Genomic DNA, 26,882 nt, shown 5'->3' on the forward strand with positions numbered 1-26,882 from the left:
GTGGAAGACTGTGCTACTGGGCAAGGGCAGCCTGTATGTGGCTTTTGTCGATCTGCGGGCTGCCTTTGACCTAGTCCCAAGGTCTAAGCTGTGGCAGGTATTGAAGAACTTGGGCCTACCAGTAGAACTTTTGACAATGCTAATGAGGCTTATAACAACATGTGTATTAGAGGGTCTACATCACAAACTACGCTCGGTGTACCACAGAGGAAAACCCTAAAATATCCTCAAACTAAATGTATCTAACAAGGGTCATCCCTATAGTGATCATAGAAGGATGCCCATCAGTCACCACACGGAACCGCCCTTCATCATCTGGGATTCCATCGAGACCACCTCAGGGATAGCCACTCAACTGTCACGGTCGGGGGTCCTGATGTGAAATAGGAGCTCCACCGCCGGTCAGTAAGATCTACCTGTGGTGTTGCTACTCATGTTCTGAGGATTATAATGTCAAAAAAAGGGGAGGGACTGATGTTGCAGTGCTAAAAAAGGTGTAGGAAAACTTGAAAAAGTAAAATTGGAAAAAACAAGTGACAATAAAATAGGATGAAAGGGTTACTTATAACTTTATTCTGGTGTAGCCGTATCTCCTGATGTTAAAAAGTAGTCAGTGACAGTCACAGATTTGTAGACTGTCTGAGTGTTCTATCTGGTCGACATGTTTCAGCAATTTAGCGACTGATTTGTCATTGCTTTCTTCAGGACCATTTAACTGATAGCTACTGCAAATAAGTGATGTGAGAAAACAATTAAGTGCTCAAATCAAAAGAATGATACAGAGATCACCTGATATCACTAGGTGTAAATTTCCCTCTTTTCAAGTTCTGTAGAAAAAAAGGGGGAAACAAAAGATATGAAGATCGAACCTAGGATATTTCATAAGACACACCGGCGTATAACATTACAATCATCATTATGATTAGTAAACAGTATCATAAATGTATACAAGTATCACTACACATATAGTGCTCTAGTAACCTCATTGGGCCAATAATAATGAATACCAATGGAAAAAAGATGTCATCCATCTTACCATGCTTGTAAGAGGTATGGACCTCACCCCACCTGGCCACGGCTCAGGGAAAGGGGAAGCACCGCTCTATGATAGAGAGAAATAAACATATACCAATCGGTTACTTTTATTCAATCCATCTTTTACTTGTGCAGCTCGCTATGGTGCACACACCGAGATACCACTCACAAAAACTTAATGTGTAACATCAGACCATGATTATAGAGGTCATCCGATGTCACGGTATGGTATTAAACAGTGACTTCGTGAAATGACACTTACTAGTGCCTCTTATATTCTTAGAAAACCAAACCATCATTTGGGCGAGAACCGCTGAAATATTAGTAAACCTGATGTGCGTTGTTGTGTAGTCAGGCCCCAGGTGTGTTAAACGTGGTTAAATAAACACACCGCTAATTATCTCATATCCACTCGCTCAAGCCATCGTGCCACCATAGATTTCAACCATGTAATTTAACCAAGTGCCACCGTCCTAGCGCTCGCACAAAGAAACAAACATGTTAAGTCAGAGAAACCGTGGGCAGTCATCCCTTACCTATCCGTCGGTACTCCAGAACCGGCGTCCGAGCCGTTCAGGGAGGTACCGGCGGTTAGGGGGTCTGTATATTATATCGTGTAACGTAAGTGGCTGGAAACCAGTCACGTGACACAATGATGTCACTCAAATGTTCCATTACATCTGATTGGCTGAAGAAAGAACACACCAGCCAATCAGAACGAAGTATTCGTATGACGATGCTGTGTCTATTGTGTTGTCATTTTTTAATCGTTACATGCCGAAAACTTTATTTGGCGATTGTTCCACAACCATATTGCATCAAAGGGGAATCGACAAAATATGTCTTATTAAGCCCCATACGACCAAGATGTTTATCAAGCAATCGTGTACCAGATGCATGGAATGTATCAAATTGATCTCTCATACAGTTAGTCACAGTTCTCCACCAGTGTTCACAGCCATTTCACTAGAGAGTCAGGATATATGAGATTATTTTTAGCAATTATCCTGCGGTTAATCAAGGTTCTCCACCAGTGGTCACAGCCATTCCGCTATAGATTTGAAATGTATATAAGAATATGTAAGGAAAATATCAAAATTAATCGCAATTAGCGAAACAATTAAGAAGGGAAGCCCATGATGACACTCTGGGGTATCATAATGATATTAGGCCCATTCTTCAACCATAGCGAAGGAAGTATAATAATGACAGTGGTCGTTCTAAAACTGGCCAATCGTATCAAAAATAGATAATCGAGGTATATCATCATTCAGACCCACTCTATTCGTGCCCAATTTAAACACCCATTTTTGTTCTTTTAGCAAAAGGTATTTGGACACATCAGAAACATGCGACGGAATGTGAGGTTTTTCAATCACCGTCCACTGGAACGCAGTAGATGGATGGCGTGCTTCCAAAAAATGGTTAGTGAGTTTAGTTCCTTGTCTCTTACATCTGATTGTGCTCTTATGCTCAGAAATTCTAATTCTGATTTTTCGGGTTGTCATCCCTATGTACTTCAAACCACAGGGACAAGTGATCAGATATACGAGATTCTCACTATTGCAATTTGTGAATTGTGACTGAATCCAAGGTCTAGAAGTGCCAATGTCAATTTCAGTAGACCTTCTCGTTTGTGGACAGGATTGGCACATCCCGCAAGGGTGATGACCTGTAATGGGGGGAAGGTCCCACAGTGCGCCTAGAGCCCTTGGTATGTCTCCACGTGGTCGTGTGTGGACCAAACGGTCCCTGAGGTTAGGTCCTCTCTTGAATGAGAACAAAGGCCTCTGGATTGAGACATTGTCTGAATTGAGAATAGACCAGTGCCTTTTCACCACTTTCTGTATGTTATTAGACAAAGTTCCAAAAGTGGTCACAAAGGTGATCCTATCAAGTGGAGGTTTCTGCACAGAGGGTTCTAAGAGGGCCAGTCGGTTGTTGTTGCGGGCACGTTTAAGAGAACGTTGTACCAATCTAGGAGGATACTTTCTCTGAACTAGTTGTTCTTTAAGAGCCAGAGAATGTATTTTGAAAGCCTCTGCATTAGCACAATTCCTCTGAACCCTTAGGAACTGCCCATAGGGCAGATTATCCCGTAAGGATTTGGGATGATGACTGTCGAAGCAAAGAAGGGAATTCTTCGCCAGGGGTTTCCTATACAGTTCAGACTGTAGCCCTTCTGGAGTTGCAGAGATGAGTAGATCAAGAAATGCTAGTCGATCCCTACCAACTTCAATTGTGAAGCGAAGAAAGTCATTCCGGGTATTCAACCAGGATAGGAATTCATTGCACCTTTCCTCAGTACCCAGCCAAACCACTAGGACATCATCGATGTACCTTCTCCAAGTTCTAATACATTCAATGAAAGGGTTCGTGGTTACCAGTACGTGCTCCTGTTCAAAAGAATGCACATATAGATTTGCTAAGCTGGGAGCGTAAACGCTCCCCATACTGGTACCTGACACCTGAAGGAGCATCGAGTCCTCAAATTGAAAAAAGTTCTTTTTCATAGCCAAGGTGGCACAGGCCATGATAAAGCTCACTGGTGTGATACTGTCCAGATCTCTTAATTGTAGTAGGAGCTGGATCACTTCAAGAGTTTCATCTTGAGGAATTGATATATATAATGCCTCTACATCAAAAGAGACCAGAAGATCAGTGCTCATATCAAATTCAATTTCGGGCAAAAGACGTAATATGTCAGTAGTATCCTTTAGATAGGTCGGCATTTCTCGAACCATGGGGCGTAAAAAAATAATCCACAAAAGTTGATAAAGGTTCGAGAACAGAGCCAATGCCCGAAATAATGGGGCGACCCGGAGGTGGTCTCTGCTTTTTATGCACCTTGGGTAGGGCATAAAAATAAGGGGTAACTGGATGAGTTGTACATAGAAAAGTTGCTTCCTGTGATGTTATCCACCCTTCGGACAAGGCTTCTTCAGTCATGGTCCCAATGGTAGCTTTCAATTCTGGTGTGGGATCAACATCCAAAAGGCGATAAGATCTTACATCGCCTAATTGGCGCAGACATTCAGCCCGGTAAGTGCTAGTGTCCAAAAGGACAATAGCACCCCCTTTGTCTGCTGGCTTGATGGTCAGTTGAGTATTCAATGATAAAGTCTTAAGTGCTAGTTGTTCTTCTTTTGGAAATTTGTTATAATACTCTTTCTCTTGTTGGGTAAAGTGCTGCTCAATACTCTTCTCGATGGCATTCTCAAAAGGCCAAAACCTTGGGAGGCATAGAGTGAGATGGTGGATAGAACGTGGATTTCTTCTTTAATCCAGTGTTAATTTCTTGGGTCACAGTCTCTTGTTTATTTGCAGAAAAGAAATGCAATCGGATCTTACGTAAAAATTTAGATACCTCCAGTTGTGTCTCGAAGTGGTCATTCCTATGAGTGGGTACAAAACCCAACCCTCTGTTAAGAGCCTTCTCTTCGACTTGTGTTAGTACATGTTGACTAAGATTAATCACGAGACCGGTTCCAGGCTGGTTGCTGCCTGTTCCTTGCTCTTCGTGGTGTTGCTCCTCAAACTCCTCGCTGATGTATTTGGCGGACTGTAATGCACCTGTGGTTGTGGTTGTTGTTGTTGGCCTCTTCTTCTGCCACGAGAACGTCCTCGGCCTCCACCTAAAAAAGGCTGGCCTCCAAAATTGGTAGGGTACTGAGGTGGAAAAGGTCCTATGTGTGGTTGGACAGGACCCATCTGGTGTGGTCCCATTTGTGGAGGAAAAGGCGGACCCCCAAACTGCCACGGATTGGGTTGCCACCACATAGGAGTTTGGTATTGTTGATTCCCTCTCCAGTTGTTACGGGAATTATTTCTCCCACGGCCTCTGCACGAGAGCCCTGGTTGGAAGAGCCAGTGTCACTACCTGACGAATTCTCATCAGAACTAGATGTACCATAACTGGACCCTGTTTTGCGACCCTTTGCAGAGAAGTCTGGTGGAGTGTAAGTGTCGCTTGTATAGGGGTATACCTTGTCGAATTTAAACTTGTCAAGATCTTTCCTAAATTTTTCAATTTTAACTGACAAGGTAAATTCTCTGAATTCTCTATTGTTCTTATTGGTCTCATCCACATTTTTCTGAAATGCTTTACTAGAAAGGGTGGTCTTAATGTGGGACTCAAGGATCTGGATTTCGATAAGTATTGCATCAGCAATCCTTTTTGACGTCTGTATAATCAAAATAAGCCAGTCCCTGGTACATCGCCATGCGATGAGTGACCAACTCTTTAAAAATTCCTTGTCAGTTAGGAAAAGTCTCGGGTTGTTTGTAACAATCAACCCAGTAGGTGCACAATTGTTTCTTAAGTATTGTGCCATCACAGTGCCATGCAATGTTGTCCGGGTGTGTGATTTTTTGAGGACCAGTATTTTGGCCCACTCATCCTCATTTTGGGTAGCAGGAGTGGAAATTGTGTCTAAAAGGTCAGGATGGTCGGCAAGGACTAGTTGTACATCGTCCTCATCAAATGATAGGCCTTGGTTCTCGGCCATGATGTTACCAACAAAGTGTAGGTAAGAACCTCAAAAGCGCTGAGCCAGAGCGAAAAATAACAAGCAAAAAAAGCTAAAAAACGCTGAACACCATGAATCACGATGGCGTCAAACAACGGTCATAAGTAACGTTGTGAGAAAAAGGGGTCCGCAGTCACGGTGACTGCTCAAAGACAAACGACAACCAGGTAGTATGGACCCAGGGGAATTTTAAATACCGAACTCCAATATGTTCCCTATAGACTTATAACAACATGTGTATTAGAGGGTCTACATCACAAACTACGCTCGGTGTACCACAGAGGAAAACCCTAAAATATCCTCAAACTAAATGTTTCTAACAAGGGTCATCCCTATAGTGATCATAGAAGGATGCCCATCCGGCACCACACGGAACCGCCCTTCATCATCTGGGATTCCATCGAGAGGTGGTCTCGATGGAATCCCAGATGATGAAGGGCGAAAATGGGCCAAAATACTGGTCCTCAAAAAATCACACACCCGGACAACCTTGCATGGCACTGTGATGTCACAATACTTAACAAACAATTGTGCACCTACTGGGTTGATTGTTACATACAACCCGAGACTTTTTCTAACTGACAAGGAATTTTTAAAGAGTTGGTCACTCATCGCATGGCGATGTACCAGGGACTGGCTTATTTTGATTATACAGACGTCAAAAAGGATTGCTGATGCAATACTTATCGAAATCCAGATCCTTGAGTCCCACATTAAGGCCACCCTTTCTAGTAAAGCATTTCAGAAAAATGTGGATGAGACCAATAAGAACAATAGGGAATTCAGAGAATTTACCTTGTCAGTTAAAATTGAAAAATTTAGGAAAGATCTTGACAAGTTTATATTCGACAAGGTATACCCCTATACAATCGACACTTACACTCCACCAGACTTCTCTGCAAAGGGTCGCAAAACAGGGTCCAGTTATGGTACATCTAGTTCTGATGAGAATTTGTCAGGTAGTGACACTGGCTCTTCCAACCAGGGCTCACGTGGCAGAGGCCGTGGGAGAAATAATTCCCGTAACAACTGGAGAGGGAATCAACAATACCAAACTCCTATGTGGTGGCAACCCAATCCGTGGCAGTTTGGGGGTCCGCCTTTTCCTCCACAAATGGGACCACACCAGATGGGTCCTGTCCAACCACACATGGGACCTTTTCCACCTCAGTACCTTACCAATTTTGGAGGCCAGCCTTTTTTAGGTGGAGGCCGAGGACGTTCTTGTGGCAGAAGAAGAGGCCAACAACAACAACCACAACCACAGGTGCATTACAGTCCGCCAACTACATCAGCGAGGAGTTTGAGGAGCAACACCACGAAGAGCAAGGAACAGGCAGCAACCAGCCTGGAACCGGTCTCGTGATTAATCTTAGTCAACATGTACTAACACAAGTCGAAGAGAAGGCTCTTAACAGAGGGTTGGGCTTTGTACCCACTCATAGGAATGACCACTTCGAGACACAACTGGAGGTATCTAAATTTTTACGTAAGATCGATTGCATTTCTTTTTTGCAAATAAACAAGAGATTGTGACCCAAGAAATTAACACTGGATTAAAGAAGAAATCCACGTTCTATCCACCATCTCACTCTATGCCTCCCAAGGTTTTGGCCTTTGAGAATGCCATCGAGAAGAGTATTGAGCAACTCTTTACCCAACAAGAGAAAGAGTATTATAACAATTTTCCAAAAGAAGAACAACTAGCACTTAAGACTTTATCATTGAATACTCAACTGACCATCAAGCCAGCAGACAAAGGGGGTGCTATTGTCCTTTTGGACACTAGCACTTACCGGGCTGAATGTCTGCGCCAATTAGGCGATGTAAGATCTTATCGCCTTTTGGATGTTGATCCCACACCAGAATTGAAAGCTACCATTGGGACCACGACTGAAGAAGCCTTGTCCGAGGGTTGGATAACATCACAGGAAGCAACTTTTCTATGTACAACTCATCCAGTTACCCCTTATTTTTATGCCCTACCCAAGGTGCATAAAAAGCAGAGACCACCTCCGGGTCGCCCCATTATTTCGGGCATTGGCTTTGTTCTCGAACCTTTATCAACTTTTTTGGATTATTTTTTACGCCCCATGGTTCGAGAAATGCCGACCTATCTAAAGGATACTACTGACGTATTACGTCTTTTGCCCGAAATTGAATTTGATATGAGTACTGATCTTCTGGTCTGTTTTGATATAGAGGCATTATATACATCAATTCCTCAAGATGAAACTCTTGAAGTGATCCAGCTCCTACTACAATCCAGAGATCTAGACAGTATCACACCAGTGAGCTTTATCATGGCCTGTGCCACCTTGGCTATGAAAAAGAACTTTTTTCAATTTGAGGACTCGATGTACCTTCAGGTGTCAGGTACCAGTATGGGGAGCGTTTACGCTCCCAGCTTAGCAAATCTATATGTGCATTCTTTTGAACAGGAGCACGTACTGGTAACCACGAACCCTTTCATTGAATGTATTAGAGCTTGGAGAAGGTACATCGATGATGTCCTAGTGGTTTGGCGGGGTACTGAGGAAAGGTGCAATGAATTCCTATCCTGGTTGAATACCCGGAATGACTTTCTTCGCTTCACAATTGAAGTTGGTAGGGATCGACTAGCATTTCTTGATCTACTAATCTCTGCAACTCCAGAAGGGCTACAGTCTGAACTGTATAGGAAACCCCTGGCGAAGAATTCCCGTCTTTGCTTCGACAGTCATCATCCCAAATCCTTACGGGATAATCTGCCCTATGGGCAGTTCCTAAGGGTTCAGAGGAATTGTTCTAATGCAGAGGCTTTCATTCTCTGACTCTTAAAGAACAACTAGTTCAGAGAAAGTATCCTCCTAGATTGGTACAACGTTCTCTTAAACGTGCCTGTAACAACAACCGACTGGCCCTCTTAGAACCCTCTGTGCAGAAAGCTCCACTTGATAGGATCACCTTCGTGACCACTTTTGGAACTTTGTCTAATAACATACAGAAAGTGGTGAAAAGGCACTGGTCTATTCTCAATTCAGACAATGTCTCAATCCAGAGGCCTTTGTTCTCATTCAAGAGAGGACCTAACCTCAGGGACCGTTTGGTCCACACACGACCACGTGGAGACATACCAAGGGCTCTAGGCGCACTGTGGGACCTTCCCCCCGTTACAGGTCATCACCCTTGCGGGATGTGCCAATCCTGTCCACAAACGAGAAGGTCTACTGAAATTGACATTGGCACTTCTAGACCTTGGATTCAGTCAAAATTCACAAATTGCAATAGTGAGAATCTCGTATATCTGATCACTTGTCCCTGTGGTTTGAAGTACATAGGGATGACAACCCGAAAAATCAGAATTAGAATTTCTGAGCATAAGAGCACAATCAGATGTAAGAGACAAGCAACTAAACTCACTAACCATTTTTTTGAAGCACGCCATCCATCTACTGCGTTCCAGTGGACAGTGATTGAAAAACCCCACATTCCGTCGCATGTTTCTGATGTGTCCAAATACCTTTTGCTAAAAGAACAAAAATGGGTGTTTAAATTGGGCACGAATAGAGTGGGTCTGAATGATGATATACCTCGATTATCTATTTTTGATACGATTGGCCAGTTTTAGAACGACCACTGTCATTATTATACTTCCTTCGCTATGGTTGAAGAATGGGCCTAATATCATTATGATACCCCAGAGTGTCATCATGGGCTTCCCTTCTTAATTGTTTCGCTAATTGCGATTAATTTTGATATTTTCCTTACATATTCTTATATACATTTCAAATCTATAGCGGAATGGCTGTGACCACTGGTGGAGAACCTTGATTAACCGCATGATAATTGCTAAAAATAATCTCATATATCCTGACTCTCTAGTGAAATGGCTGTGAACACTGGTGGAGAACTGTGACTAACTGTATGAGAGATCAATTTGATACATTCCATGCATCTGGTACACGATTGCTTGATAAACATCTTGGTCGTATGGGCTTAATAAGACATATTTTGTCGGTTCCCCTTTGATGCAATATGGTTGTGGAACAATCGCCAAATAAAGTTTTCGGCATGTAACGATTAAAAAATGACAACACAATAGACACAGCATCGTCATACGAATACTTCGTTCTGATTGGCTGGTGTGTTCTTTCTTCAGCCAATCAGATGTAATGGAACATTTGAGTGACATCATTGTGTCACGTGACTGGTTTCCAGCCACTTACGTTACACGATATAATCTACAGACCCCCTAACCGCCGGTACCTCCCCGAACGGCTCGGACGCCGGTTCTGGAGTACCGACGGATAGGTAAGGGATGACTGCCCACTGTTTCTCTGACTTAACATGTTTGTTTCTTTGTGCGAGCGCTAGGACGGTGGCACTTGGTTAAATTACATGGTTGAAATCTATGGTGGCACGATGGCTTGAGCGAGTGGATATGAGATAATTAGCGGTGTGTTTATTTAACCGCGTTTAACACACCTGGGGCCTGACTACACAACAACGCACATCAGGTTTACTAATATTTCAGCGGTTCTCGCCCAAATGATGGTTTGGTTTTCTAAGAATATAAGAGGCACTAGTAAGTGTCACTTCACGAAGTCACTGTTTAATACCATACCGTGACATCGGATGACCTCTATAATCATGGTCTGATGTTACACATTAAGTTTTTGTGAGTGGTATCTCGGTGTGTGCACCATAGCGAGCTGCACAAGTAAAAGATGGATTGAATAAAAGTAACCGATTGGTATATGTTTATTTCTCTCTATCATAGAGCGGTGCTTCCCCTTTCCCTGAGCCGTGGCCAGGTGGGGTGAGGTCCATACCTCTTACAAGCATGGTAAGATGGATGACATCTTTTTTCCATTGGTATTCATTATTATTGGCCCAATGAGATTACTAGAGCACTATATGTGTAGTGATACTTGTATACATTTATGATACTGTTTACTAATCATAATGATGATTGTAATGTTATACGCTGGTGTGTCTTATGAAATATCCTAGGTTCGATCTTCATATCTTTTGTTTCCCCCTTTTTTTCTACAGAACTTGAAAAGAGGGAAATTTACACCTAGTGATATCAGGTGATCTCTGTATCATTCTTTTGATTTGAGCACTTAATTGTTTTTTCACATCACTTATTTGCAGTAGCTATCAGTTAAATGGTCCTGAAGAAACCAATGACAAATCAGTCGCTAAATTGCTGAAACATGTCGACCAGATAGAACACTCAGACAGTCTACAAATCTGTGACTGTCACTGACTACTTTTTAACATCAGGAGATAGGGCTACACCAGAATAAAGTTACAAGTAACCCTTTCATCCTATTTTATTGTCACTTGTTTTTTCCAATTTTACTTTTTCAAGTTTTCCTACATCTTTTTGAGCACTGCAACATCAGTCCCTCCCCTTTTTTTGACATTATAATCCTCAGAACATGAGTAGCAACACCACAGGTTGATCTTACTGACCGGCGGTGGAGCTCCTATTTCACATCAGGACCCCCGACCGTGACAGTTGAGTGGCTATCCCTGAGGTGGTCTCAATGGAATCCCAGATGATGAAGGGCGGTTCTGTGTGGTGACTGATGGGCATCCTTCTATGATCACTATAGGGATGACCCTTGTTAGATACATTTAGTTTGAGGATATTTTAGGGTTTTCCTCTGTGGTACACCGAGCGTAGTTTGTGATGTAGACCCTCTAATACACATGTTGTTATAAGTCTATAGGGAACATATTGGAGTTCGGTCTTTAAAATCCCCCTGGGTCCATACTACCTGTTTGTCGTTTGATAATGCTAATGAGGCTCCATGAAGCAAATTTTGCAAAGATTCAGTGGGGAGGGCAGGGTATGGTTACCACAGACTTCCCGGTTGAGCGGGGAGTTCGCCAAGGTTGCTCGATGGCTCCCACGCTGTTCATGTTGTTTATCAATGGTGTTGTTGCCCGCATGTTGTCTGCAAATGTGGACGCCCCTTTATTGGCTGGCACCAAGATACCGATTTTAATGTTTGCAGACGACACTCTGATTTTATCTAAGACTCCGAGTGGCCTACAGCACGCTTTATCTATCTTTGACCAATTCTGTGGGAGCATGGCTTAGAAGTTAATGTGGCTAAAACTAAGCTCATTGTTTTTAATCCTCACCGTGGCTGTAGATCTCACATTGTCATGAATGGTCGCCATTTAGAGGTAGTTAACGCCTTCACGTACCTGGGAATCCATGTATCAAATGACTCAAGATGGTCCCAACACATAGATATTGCAGTAATGAGGCACAAACAATTAGCTGGTGCCCTTGGCTCTGAGCATAGAAAATCCATGACAAAACCAATAAAACCAGCACTACAGGTGTATGAGGTGAAAGCCCTCGGATCAGCATTTTATGGTGCTGAGCTCTGGGGCTACGAAAACCTTCAGCCATTGCAAATATCGGAAAATAAGTTTTTCCGATTCATTACTGGCCTCCCTAAGAGTACTCCCTTGCTGCCACTTAGGTACGATCTAGGCAGGAAGGCTGTTGTTCATTTGGCCAGATTGCGTCCAATTCTGTACTGGCGTAGACTCTGGACTACACCTGAACTTTCACATTATGCTGAGGGGTTTCTGGACATTATTAAAGCAGATGTGTTTCATAAAGTTGGATGGCTTAGTGAATTTAGGAAAATGCTGGGTGATCTTGGTCTTTACACGCTATGGGAAAACCCAGAGGTAGCTTCATTCCCACCAAAGAGAGCCCTTAAAGAAATCTATTGGGAAAAGGTGGCCACTCGAAACTGGAGCGATACCAGTACAGGGACTATGGCAGGTAGATTCCTAGAAGTAACGTCTAACCCCAGCCTAGAACCCTACTGGGACGCTATAACTAGCCCGAGGGATAGGAAGTTGTACTTCCAAACCAGAGCGGGTGCCCTTCCCCTTAGATCTTTGACAGGCAGGTGGGGTGGCCCATCAATTAGCAATTGCCCCTCCTGTGGAGCACATAATGAAACAATTGGTCATTATTTATTTGCTTGTATGATCTATGCAGAGCCAAGACGCATCTGGCTTTCCCCAATGTGCAAAAATCTAGGTACGACTAGTAGTGTGGTTGCTCTAAGAATTAAACGCACTAGCACTTTACTGCCTATAGCAATAGCCACCGCCAAATATCTTGGCTGGTCATGGACTATTAGACAGAAGCTCCTAGGCAGTTGATTGCTTTTTTAAGTCAGCAATCTCTTTAACCTTGTAAATGATGTATTGCAAGAGTGTCTGCATTTTACTTGTAAATTTTAACCTCGTAATGAAATTGATGTATTTTATTTGTTTTAGTCCTACTTTTAACATTAATGTTTTTTTATGGTTTTATTGTCAACTGTATATGCTTTTATGAGTTAATCTCGAATAAAGCAAATTTGACTTGACTTGACTTGACTCAGTGCACTTTACTAGGGACTGACACATACATCAAATAGGGCGATCATGGAAACACCAATCCTTAACACATTTTACCACAGGAGTACTTGCACCTCACCACTGATCAGCAGTGAGAAAAGTGCGCAGAGACACTAAACCAGCAAAAACAGAGTCAAAAGCCAGGAGGTCAGAAAACAAAAACTCAGGGGAAACATGTCAAAAGATGGCAAGTCTAACACCTTGGCACCAATATATAAGAGGCCCAGATTGGTGAATCACATAGCTAAAAGGAGTGGCCCGCAATTCGCAAATCGGGGAAGTTTTGAACTTGTATACACACATTAGAGATGATTTGCAAGGTATATAAGACTTCTTGCATTTATGCTTACTGCAGTGATGTTTGTGGCTATATCAAGGAAATCAACAGGAAAAACCGACCCACCGAACCACAAACAGGCCCACAGACTGCCAAAACAACAGTTCATACACTGACCTGTTAGACCAGCTCTTTAGGAACTATTTGATTGCCCTTTAGTCCAGTCTGACTCTGAAAGTAGACAGCTCTCTTGGACCTGTGTATACTTTCTGTCCCTGCTGCTGCCTTCATCATTGCTCAGACCAGTGGTGGCAAGGTATAACAAAGCATACCAGGGGTAGCAGCTACTGCCTCTCGCTACATCTTATTGATGTCCTTAAATGTAGTCCTAATACATCCGGTAATGACAATTCTACTTAAACATCATGATGGAGTAACAATGCATAGTCTGTCAAGGTGGGCCTCCAGTATTAGCTCTATTTTAACATTGCAATGTTCATAATAGGAATACTTGCTGTATTTGCTTCAACTGAAATTGATCTTTTCATGTTCAGTATTCAGCATTATCTACGTGGCAGAAAGAGAGACAGCAGTATCGAATCCAGTTCTGGACAAACTTAAGAAAAGTGGAGGTGAGCCTAGACAGGCACCAACTAGACACGGTCTTCTTGATTTCAATGTTAGGCAACTAACAGATTGATTAATGTACATTGTGGAGAGCTTTAAGTCATATTGTAAATCATACTGGTGTAAGTTACTAAAAAGGTGTTTTATGATTGGCTCCTAGCCTGTCAATATCTACCTAGTAGCTGAGACAAGTCTCAGTACGGTGCCAACCCATCTATTTACAGTTCTTTCACCTAGCAGCTGCCTGTGATTTTCACAGAGTTCTGATGAAGAAGTAGAATATGCACCCATCTCACAGAATGTGACTGCACTAGGAGCTATGGTGCTGGAGAAGTCAGCTTTAAAATCATTCACTTTCATTTGCAGAAGGGTGAATTTCTCATTTCTGCCTCTACAAGACCCTGAAATAAACAAGTCCCCTAAAACAGTCCTTTCCATGTGTTGTATTATATATTTAAAGTGCCCCCAGTCTGCAACAATTGTGTAGTTTTCACTGTTTAAATTGTTGTGTAATCTCTCTGTCTGATTTACAATGTTTCTTATCTAAAAATATGTTTTAACTAAGTTACCTTTGAATGTGGTTATTTGTAAGGTACAAGAAGTAAAAAACAATGAAATATGCAAACAGCAATTCATTCGGCAGGATCTCACTACCCGTGGGAGCCCAAGTCTAGTCAGTTTAATCTACCTCTGTGTATTTAAATGAAGATTTAAAATGTTACTGTTTTAAAGTTTAGGAGATTTTAAGCGACAGAGAGGATGGGTTGACTGTGTAAGCAGATATGCAAAGGAAATACCAGACTTTGATAGGAAGCTCTGTCAGGAAAAGTTGTGCCCTTTAAAATATATGATGCCGTACTTGACCAAAAGCCATTCTTCTTATCGCATTTTTAAAGAGCTCGTTTCATATCTGCATTAAACCGTCACTGTTCACTTGCTACATCCTGCTCCATTATAAATGCTTGAAAACCAGCAATTCCTGTTGCAGCAGTATGGTGTCTATGGGGTCCTCATTTTTACATGAAAATAGAATATTAGCATTCTAGCAGTTAATTATAATTCTGTGGTAAAGCTAGTATAAACTTAGGGAAATCAACCGACACACTGGTACTGTTGGTAGATATACATGCTTCATTCCGAATGCTAAGCTTTTTTTCTTACACGGATAAAGAAAATATTGGTTGATTTATAGAAAATTTATCCTATGTACTAACCATACTTTCTTGAAAAAACCGTTACAGAAAACTATTTACTCTCAAAGATGGATCATTAAGTTTCAGGAAAAGATAAGCATTTTTCACAATGTGAAATCTCCTCAGAAATCAATCATTATAATTAGTATGCCACCACCAATAATAAATAGTTTATGCGTTGACTAAAATGTGTTATCTCCTTTTCTATATGCTCCTTGTAGTGACCCTCAATACAAGCGATTCACTTCAATGTATTTCAATAGCAGAGTCTGTTTTGATTTTTTATTTATTTTTATTTTTTTATTGGGATTTTTACAGTACAATACAATATAGAGCACATTTAACATAGAATAACACTTTGGAGCTCAGCTCGTCATGAGGTACACCTCTCGTACGCTGAACCGCGGGTTTTTTAAAACTTCAGCGCACAGCGGGAAAATGCGCCGCACCGATGGTGTTAACACAAGAAGCACGAGTGGTTGCGATATTTGTCTTGGTTCGAGTTATACATAAAACATGCAGGTGATGATTTGGCTGTTGTGGTAGTCCCTATTTCGTTTTACTTCCGGTACTATGTTGAGTCTTTCTATTTTATTATTATTTTTTTTTCCATTCATGAGGGTTCGTAGGGGTCAAGCAACTTATCTAGCATTGACCACATCTCTCTGTTGGGATTTTTCCATGGGGTATCATCCAAAAAAAACAGCGAGTATTCTTCATTTAAACTTTCACATAAAAAGCACTATGAAAAAAACACACATTCTAACATAGATATATTTTTTTATTTCACTAAAATGTTAAGGGTCTGATTCACAATACCAATATTATCTAAAGGGGAGATCACTCACAGGTTGTTAATGGCTGAGGAGGATCAGAGCCCTCTGTGCGCCTAGGGCTACTTTGACATCCCATCAGTGAATAAGTGTCTGTGTGTGCTCTTTCCTTTGAATAGTATTGCTTTGATTAGAAAATACAAGACTGGGAGCTCCATTTATGATAATCATCATTGGTTTAGACCTCCTTCGCCAACATTTGATGACTTTATGTTTCTTTGTTTGAGATTCAGAAGATTTTACCCTCATTTAGTGGAAAATGTTAATAGTGTATTGGTTCTTATGCTTGTAGCTCAGGCCTACACATCTGGTACGGGATTTTTAGCGACATCATAGACCCTGACTGTTGGCTAAATTGAGAATAATATCTGGAAAGAAACAACTGTCAGGCACGCCTCAGAGCAGCTCTAAATTGTAGATCAATTTAGTACACTGATTTACATTCTGTTGATGCAAAAAATATGCATGGTGTGGTAATCACATTACCAAGTGCAACCTGTTCCGGTACACCTCAGTCTTAGAAATGTTACCATACTCTGAAAGAATAGTGTGCAACTCTCCACTGAAGCTTCATTCACTGTTATGCTAACATCGACTAGAATTACTCATACATTACCCCTACCCTCAAAGCAGATTCATTGTTACTCATTACTAGAATAATGGGCTTAAATGTTCTGAATTTGCTTCACCTTTTGGAATTTTGGATAAGAAGACTCTGCTATTTTGTCCTATTGGAATCTATTGCAGTGAATGGCGGATTTTGAGGACCACTAAAAGGAGCACATAGAAAGGATGACAATGCATTCTAGTCAAAATATAAACCATTCTCGCTGCAGAAGTGGGTGCCAAATTTGATAGTATCAGGCAAATGAAACAAATTAGATGAATCATTATTATCCAATATTATATTACATCAAAATAAATGTTTTAGCTGTTCCACAGTTACAACCAATTCAATTCAATTCAATTAAAAAAAGTCTTTATTGCGATTATTCATCTTAAAAGACAGGACAGTCAATTAATTACAGGTTACAGCAAAATGCAACTGTTAATGCACCATAAAAACTGTCTTTACAAATTTGATAATAAAGTTAAAAATATAAATACCTATATTTACAATTTTAAGATTCAATACATTAAAACAGAATTAAATATATCACATGCACAAGACTTAACACAATCTAAAATACAAAGGGAAAAGAACCCATAAAATTCAATTTCTTAAAATACCGAACCCAGCAAAATCAGTATATAGCTGTTACGACCCCCGTTTTTCTCCCGCGAAACCCAAGCCCAACTCAGGAACTTAGATACACCTAGTACTGCGATGTCATTACAACCAATTTTCAGTAGCCTTTTAGCAGTCAGCGCAGAGCGCGTTCCCAAGGTTCTACATATTGGTTTAAGCCACATGCTTCTGGGTTGTTGGTACGCCGGGTACACATATAGAAAGTGATCAATATCTTCTATACAATCCGGGCAGAATGGGCATTTGTCACTGGTTCCTGGAAGCCATTTACATGTAAACTTTCTGAGCGGGAGTGTCTCAACTCTAAACTGATGACAGAGCTTACGATCTCAAGGTTTAAGTATTAAATCCCAATAGCTTTCCGTGCAGGGTTAATCTTTAAACTCACAAAATTCTCTAGACAAAGAAGAACTAGTCAGGGTGGAATACCTCCTAGTTTTAATTAGGTTCCAATATGCTGCTCTATATATTTCTTTGGATGGAAAATCCGCAGACTCTGGACTGTCCCACAGATCTCTCATCCCCATATCAGTAAGCAGGGTTTTAATACCAGTCAACCATGAGATCTTATGCGAACGGTCCAAACCTCTTACTTCAATCAGAGCCCTAGCAAATAGATGTAGGTCAGGAGTGATCCAAAGCCTTCTCCAGAAAGCCAGTGGTGGCCTGTACCGTGCAGTATCCTCTATTGAGTGGCAGCCAAGGTCTAGGAGGAGTGGGATACGGGTGGAGGATTGGGGCAGGCCCACAACCATTCTCATAAATTTATTCAGGGCTGTTGATAGTTGGGCTAAATTACCGAATCCCCAGATTTCAGCACCATATAAAATGGCAGGGATGATTTTAGTAGTATAAATTTTAACAGCTGAAGCTACAGGCTTAGTTAGTGACACCCTATGTTCCTTTATCAGAGCTCCTGCTAGTTGGGAGTGTTTCAGAGCGAGGATCTTAACTTGGGGTGTCCAGCTCAGTTTATCGCCGAAGGTGACACCTAAGTAGGTGAAGACATCGGTCTGCTCCAAGAGTTTTCCGCTCATGAAAACTCTTGCTTTAACAGTCCTGGACCCATGGAGTACCATAAATTTGGTCTTCTCTACATTGACCATGAGCCCATGATCGCAGCAAAACTCCTCAAAACGAGACAGTGCCGACTGTAGCCCCTGTCTCGTCTTGGATAGTATCAAGGTGTTGTCTGCGAACATGAGCAGGGGCACTCTTTGGCCAGCTAGCATAGGCGCATCCGTGGGGTGGTTAACAAAGTACTGCACCACACCGTTAATGAATAGTGAAAACAGTGTGGGAGCCAACACACACCCTTGGTGAACGCCTTTCCCTACCTCAAATCTCTCTGTAACTTCCCCAGGTTTCCCCCATCGAACCTGAGCATAAGTGAATTTGTGGAGTCTCACCACGAAGGCAACTAACTCCTGGGCATCCCCAATACTAGTAAAACTTCCCACAATTTAGCTCTAGGGACGAGATCAAACGCGGATTTTAAATCCACAAAGGCGGCAAAGATCACTCCCCTCCCCAAAAGTACCTCCTTCCAATAAAGCAGGAAAAATCGAAAAGTTTGATCCAGGGTCCCCATATGGGGCCGGAACCCTGCCTGCAAGGGGGATAAAATATCTTCTTCTGACATCCAGCCCTGAATCCTACCCAATAGCACTTGTGCTACTATCTTTTGCAGTGCGTCGATGAGGCTAATGGGTCTATAGTTGGCCGGAGCGGAACGATCACCCTTCTTATAAATCGGGATGATTTCCTTCCAGACCAAGATGCAGGAATTGGTGCCCCCCGCTAGCGAGTTAATTAAGTTCGTAATGTATGGGATCCAAAGGTCAAGATCCTGCTTAAATAGATCGGCTGGGATACTATCAGGCCCTGGTGCCTTACCACATGGAATGATCTTCAGAACTGCCTCTACCTCTTTAGTGTTAAACAACAGGGGAGTATCTATGATTATATGTGGGATAGGGGCTATGCTCTCCGTGCCCAGTTGAAATTGGGCTTCAAAGAAGGCGACCCAATGCTGTGGATCAACGTTGTTATTCGGAGTAATAGACCTCTGCCCATTCCCCCATTTGATGAGATCCCAGAACTGAGTCTTGTTCCTACCATTGCATGCTAATAACAGGCAATGCCAACGCTTCTCATCCCACTCTTTCTTTGGGTTTCTTAAAATTAGCTTATAAGATGCTCTACTCTGTTGGATATTGGTTTGAATCCTAGATTTAATGGCTACCACTAAGGCTTTATGTGCTAACCTACACAAGTCATTATACCAAGAGTTGGGCTTAAACTTACAAATCTTCCTAGCTGGTTTGGCATTAGTAAAGAACCTTTTCAGCCTGCTAAAAAGCTTGTTGTGGATCCCAGCTAGTTTAACGTTTAGGACCTCTTGAGACCCACATTCTAGAAGTTTCACTAGAGACCCTGATACTAATGCCCTGATCGCTACCACATTCCTATCATTTAAAACCACCTTAGCCCATCGAATCCTTCTCAAATCATTCGCAATGATTAATTGGTTGGAGCAATTGTCAACCTCCGTTGACGCTGTGCCCCGAAAACTCCTAACATTCATTTAATTTCATTTCATTTCATTTCAGTACACTTTATTCGATTAAATTAAAATCATAAAAGGACAACATACAATATAAATACATTCTATCGATGGGTGAGCACAATAAAAAATCAATAATATTCATTCATAAGTTTTAGAAGCCAAATACTACACATAATCTACTTGACAAGCCTATGGTGCAAAATACATAACCAGATACAATGAACTACATTAAAACATAGAGCATCATACTACAGCGTTATTAATAGGTCTTAGCTTTTTCAATCTAACAGCTGCCACCAAGTAGCTCCCAATATTAAAAATGACCCAGACATTATGCAACAATTGCAGGAACATTAAAGCAGGTTTGACTTGACGTAACCCTGTGCCCTTAAGTAATGGAATGATGTATTTTTTCATCCTTGTGGGAACTGCAACAGCTGCCATTTAACCAAAAAAAGTCAGACCCTCACTTTCATGAATGGCACCAGATGGGAACAACGGGCGTTCACCAACTGTAATAATAAGAACGTTGTTTATCTCATCACGTGCCCTTGCAACAAGGTGTACGTGGGCATGACCACTAGACCTGTCAAAATCAGAATAAATGAACATAAGAGCAACATAAGATTTAAAAAATCAACAACAAAAATGGCAGCACATTTCTTGGAGTCTCAACATTGTGTAAACGAATTACATTGGACAGTGATTGAACAACTGCCGACGGATGTTGGCCTTTTCGAGAAAGAGCAGAGATGGGTGTTCCGTCTGGGCACGGACACCACTGGACTCAATTACTCTATTCCATGGAGCCAATTGCGCTGATACGCTTTAATCAATTGGGCTCCCCTTGAAAGTACACACCATCTGTGTCTTTGGGCCTGGATTGAGTCAATACACCACTTGATGTGGTGAAACCTAGAGAGACTCAAACCTCCGTATTTGTATTGTTGACAACATCAGTCCCATTACCCAGCATCAGACACGAGCCGTTTTTGCGTGCACATTGTGTAAAGTTCCAACTGTCTGGGCATGCGAGTAATGTTCTAACAGCTCCTAGAGCCTTACCGCTCATGCGCGGATGACTAGCGTTTTCCTACGCATGCGCGCTGACCGGAACACTTGCTTTAAGCGCATGCGCCTTTGAACCACTAACACGCCCTCGTTCAGCGCGCAATACCGGACCACTTTAAATGACACGGTCCTTGTTTGGGCATCATTCCGCTTTCAATTACTCACTAATTGAAGCGCTGTTGGCAATATATAAGGAGGTAGGTCAGCACGACTCGACACATCATCGGAGCCGCGTTGAGAGGAAGGCAGCCTACTAGGTCTTGCAGCAACCGTGAGTTTTTGGTCATACTAGGTTTAGTTATCAGCATATCCTGGGGTACTACGCATCCATGACCCTAAACCCAGCCTTTAACACCCTACAGGTTGCCACATTGAGCAGGAAGAAAGGAACCCCCAATACTACGCTAAGGCTCATGAGGTCAGCTCTCCTTTTTCCATAAGTAAGCCATATTTATGAATACCCTTTTCTTCCTCCACAGTCCGATTATTGGGGATAATGATGGCGTTCTTCCATTATTGTGCGTCTTTGTCTATTGTGTTTCTTTTGTTCACAGGGTCTTTGAACCTTATTTTTGGTTCACCTTTACCCTCTCATGTACGGAATTAGTTTTTTCCTGATCCTGGACGTCCGACTGTGATGTTTATTATGCTTTTGTTTATCCCACAGGTTCTGTACCATTAACGCCAATTGGGCGCAACAGAGCTTATTCGAATATAAACACCCATAGGTACATTTCATCTTTAGTTTTTTTTGTGTTTTGTAGAATACACTTTTAAACCTGTTTGTAGGGAGCTTGGGGTTAGGGACCACAGATCAGCAATGCGTGTTTTTCTAACCGATGCTTCTTATTTATTTATTTATTTATTCAAAGTTTTATATAGCGCAAACAAGATCCTTACAGATATCAGAGCGCTTTACAGAGACAGGGGTAGGGGCAACAGGAATGAACAAGATAATGGGAGCAGCATAGTAATCACTAACATAGTAGGATAGCAATAATGTACAGAAACATATCAAAATACAATCAGGTAAACAAGTAATATAAGACGGCACAAGTCATTGCTCCCACTACAGAAGGGTTTAGTATCTAAAGAAATCTGAGCTCAGCGGTACAGTGGCCTCTTCTCAAGTACATTGTTCCACTGGCCAACACAGACTCCTTTGCATGCTAAATATTTCACATCTGTTGGGCGTCAAAATTTGTCCCAAAAAATATATTTGTCTACACAAAGGATTACATATGGCATATAAAAAAAAGTACGCTGGTTTAGTAACATTGATTTTATTTTCCTCTAAAACACTTTTTGTAGGGATGAGGAGAATAAATGCTTATAACTGGCGTGGTCTTGTATAGGAAAGTTAGGTAAAGGAATTTAATATTTTATTTTAACTAGGAACAATTTCACAAGTCAGACATTCAGCACTCCTCCGCCTTTATGGCTCGGACCACTGCCCAAGAGCAACCAAGCAACAATGTGTTACACTTGAACGCTGCAGCTGTTCAAGTGTATATTCAACAATGTATATTGTTTGTGGGGTAGCCTAATATGTTCCGAATGCTTGGTTCATCAGGTCAAAATTGTTACCCAATGTTTCATTATTTTCTTAAGTACGAACCGATCATTATGTCCTTCTAATGCTTTATGATCTGTAACATTTGTAACACTGTTTTATGTATTTCGTATGTTGAATACTTGTACTTTTATGAAATATTTTTTCGAATAAAGTATTACCAACTGAAAAGAATACACTTTTACATTTACACCCCATGTGAGTAAGGTGAGGATAGTTGTGCATATCCTCGTCCTGAAGAAGGAGTTCTTACACTCCGAAACATGTTGACGCACTTCCGAGGTTGACATACCCTAAACGTATAACTGACAACCTCATCTTGCACCCCTTTTACCAATACCAGCCGAGGACGTAATAAAAACTCTTTATTATTTTTATTCCTACGAGCCAGGTATTTTTTAACCATCACTTTTCACCTCACCACTCACTTCCCTCTCACACACACAAACACATAGTTCACTTTCAGTGCTCCTACGTAGTCGTGAGTCGCAGCACGCCGCATCCCGTAGAGGGGTGCGAAGGCCCCGATGATGAAGCATGACACCAAGGGGCCTGTTGGTGTGTGAGGGATATTCAAAACAACACTGTGTGCTCCCCACCATTGTAGGGATCACTACCACCTCCAGAGTGGACTCCATTTTGTTTATGTGAATTGTAAGGGGAGATCGAATCCACTTCCTCCTCTCCCTCCCTCCTCTTGTTAAAAATCCTTGTGGCCGTTACTCCACAGGTTAAGCCAATCCTAGAAATTAAGAGTAATATGTACAGAACTTTAGCTATTGTAGCGGTGGCCCTCTCTCAATGTGCCTAGATTTACAAACCAGCAACAGTACAAGAGAACTTGTTAATAGTAGGATCAATTGGAAAAAGAATGACGATTAGTGATGCATCAGGCTTGGTGTTGTCAAACAATTAAGACCCTCCAGCAGATATCTGCATCTGCACTGTACTGCACTTTCTCTTAGAGAAATTAGTGGAGGTCCCAAATGTCATCCAATCCATAAAACAATGTAAAAATATTGTGTTATCACAAAATCAAGCTGCCCAAGTCTTAGCTGCATCACTTATGGAATTTCCTGTTTTTACAAACCATTTAAAGAACAATCGCAATAACCTACTCTGCTTATGTAGTGCTAAAGATAATTATGGTGCACCAGAATTCCAGGGAACCCGTCTCTAGGCCGGTTGGACTTGGACCTTTTTGCAGGGTCATCCCTGACCTTTTTGCCTTCTGCCTGTATTTTTTTTTACCTGTTGTTGGTGGCTTTATGACTCTAGGCACCTTACCTCTGCTGATCAGTGCTAAAGTGCATATGCTCTCTGTGTAAATTATTGTTATGGATTAGTGATTCCATGATTGGCATATTTGATTTACTGGTCAGACCCTAGTACAGTGCACGATGTATGCCCAGGGCCTGTAAATCAAATGCTGCTGGTGGGCTTGCATCGCTGGTTGCCCACCCACAGAAGCAGCTTGTAAAATGTGCTCTGGCCTGCCATTGCAGAGCCTGTGTGCAGTCTGGGACTGCCATCTAACGGCCTGTAATGGCCTGAACTTACCTCGCTGTCCCTGCTAATAGAGAGCCTTCACCTACACCTTGGGGGACATCGCGCTGGAAGCGCAGCACCATCCATGGCTGTTAGTCCCCCTCGCTGCCGCTTACTAACATCGAGTGGCCGCCGAGTGGCGGGACTACAGCCCCCACAATTCCTGCGCTGCCCCGCCCACCAACCAGCACTTCCGTGCCTTTAGGCACAAAACACAGCTATTCCCTACGCGTCGCGGGACGCGCGCGGGACGACCCGGGTCGGAGCACGGGCAAAGGGCGGGCCATCTGTGGCCGTCCGTGGACGAAAGAGGACGAGACGGGCGACACCACTAACATCCCGATATATTGGTCACATTGTTTGGAATCTTGAAGGAAGCAAGCTATGCAATAAGGTACAGAGTGCTCTCTCATTTACGAACATACTGGTGTGACTGTTATCAATATATAGTTTTTCGAACTATGGGCAAGCGTAAAACCATGAAAGGCGGGGGGGAGGGGTTGAGTCGGCCAAACGCCAAAAGCAAAGTAAAAAGAGGAAAGCGAAGTGGGGCCCTAAACACGCTGCCATGAGCTGTGTACTCAACAGGATTGACTCTATTGTTGATGATTGTCACGACATCTTGATTAATGAAATGGGGCCCCCTGACCTAACGGAGTCTATCAGGGGGTATGGGGGGTTGGAGTCAGTCACTCAAGAGCTAGTAAGCCATCCTATTACCACCCCCGAAATGTTTCAAAAACAGCCTAAACCCCCAGCTGCTAAGTCACCACACCAAAGCAAGAAAAGAACTTGTGGGGGGGAAAGGAAAAAAGGGCAACTAGTTGGCGAAAGCCCTAGCCAAGCGGGAAAAGCCCAGGTAACAGTTGTAATTAACAACGAACCAATACCATGCTCAAATAGATTTATGGCATTAGCAGAGATCCAACACGAGGCGGCAAATGCTACTCATAGCCACATAACCAATACACCCCATAGTACAGAAATAGGTAAGGGGAGTGATCTCTCAAGCCCCAATGATTGCCCAGGAACCATTAATGATTTAGTTAAACTAGTCTCACTTCTAAGGGATGAGATTGAGGTAATGAAATTACTGATTATTAATTTAACCCCGGCTACAAAACCTAATGAAGGTGACCCCTGGCCTAGATTAGGGGTTCCCTAAAAGCAAACTACCGCCTATCCAACTAAAGCTACCCAAAGAACCCAAGCATTAGTGGGGAAATGTGTCTCCTTGAGTGGTAAAGCACCCCAAACCCACAATGTAGAAGGATATCAATTACCCCTACAACACCAACAACTAGGGCCCATGGCTTCACCGAGAAAAAATAGAGTAGAAAAACAGCCTAGAACTGTTGAGCAGAGGAACATGAGGGGCGCCAGTGAGGGCAAGGGGCTAGCAGGAGTGTCGCAGCAAAAGGATCCTAGGCCGGTGGTAGGGGCATTTCAAAATAGCATCCCCAAATGTTCTAAACAAGGGACACTAAATTTTAGCTCAGACCCCAGTAGGGGTGAAGCCCTCACGAAAGGGAACTTTGCTACAAAGAAAATATTTATGACTAACGTCCCAAAGCTAGACAGGAGGGCTGTCTGCCACAGGGAAGGGGTAGACACTCTGACGAACGAGGCCATTCACTGGCTGCGTTACGTCAGAGGGTGTAGATCAATTATAAGGGACGACATAATAAAAGCAAGGAGACTGACCCATCCCGGGGAAAGTCAAGATGTCATTGAACTAACTTTGTCCACTGAGGATTTAGCTGAGAATTTATTCCAGCTAGAACTTAGATCTTCCCCACCTAGTCGATCGGGTATACAATTGAGGAAGCTGCCCTCTCTCCCCTTTTGGAATGCCTCACATACACCTTTAAGCGTAAATGGGCATAGGTCCAGTAGCTCTGGGTTGGAGGCCATAGATTGACTGCCATCCAACGGGATAGGGGTAGCGATTGTGGGAAACCAGGAACCTAGAGATAGTGAGCCTATTTCAAATTGTAGTGGGTGTGAGGAGATAGATTGTGCGGGCCTTTCAGGGGTCAATGCAGTAATTGACAATGTGCTCAGTGTTCCTGTGGGGGTGGTGGCTAATGCTTTAACCATGGTCCAAAATATGGGATGTGAACATCAAAGGGTAAATGGCATAAGCACACCTAACCTACCTCAGGATTTCTGAAAGATTCCATGGGGGATGGGGGTCGGATTGTATCCTGGAACCTGGCAGGATTGGGCCCTAGATTACAATCACCTGAATGGGATTCTTTTGTAAATAGTTTTGCCATCTGTCTCTTTCAAGAGACCTGGGCCTGCGTGCCCCAGTTTCTCCTGGGTTTCTTGAACTTTTTCGTGCCGGCACTCAAGGGACCTAAAGGTCGGCCGAAAGGGGGGTTAACCATTTGGCTACGTCAAGCACTTTTTGATAGAGTGGTAGAACTCCCAACTAACAGCAGGGACATACAGCTGATTAGGCTAACAATGGGCTCTCTGGGCACCATATATATCTATAATTTGTATATTAGAGGGTCTGGTGGTGAGAAATCCCAGGTTCTGGTGGCCCTTGACCATCTGATTGGTTCCCAGCCATGTGAGAATAATATAATAATTGCTGGCGATCTAAATATGACCTTTGAGCCGCTCACAGTAGGTGACTGGTATCCAGGGGAAGAAGAGGATTCCCAATGGGGAATGCCTAAATTGGATCTAAAACCAATAGACAGATGGACAGATAGCATAATCCAGATAAATGCAATATGTAATGAAAGAGGACTTAGAGCATTAAACGGAAGAACAGTGAGTGATGGTCATGGAGAAAAAACCTTTGATAATGGCCGCTCAAAAAGTAGGATTAATTATGTTATCTGTAATATGGCAATTTGGCATCTGATAAAAGATATGAAGTGTGTTTCCAGGCAGGAGAGCGATCACAACCCCCTATGCATTATCCATCAAC

This window comes from Lissotriton helveticus, chromosome 11 (assembly GCF_964261635.1).
Source record: "Lissotriton helveticus chromosome 11, aLisHel1.1, whole genome shotgun sequence".
Classification (NCBI taxonomy): domain Eukaryota; kingdom Metazoa; phylum Chordata; class Amphibia; order Caudata; family Salamandridae; genus Lissotriton; species Lissotriton helveticus.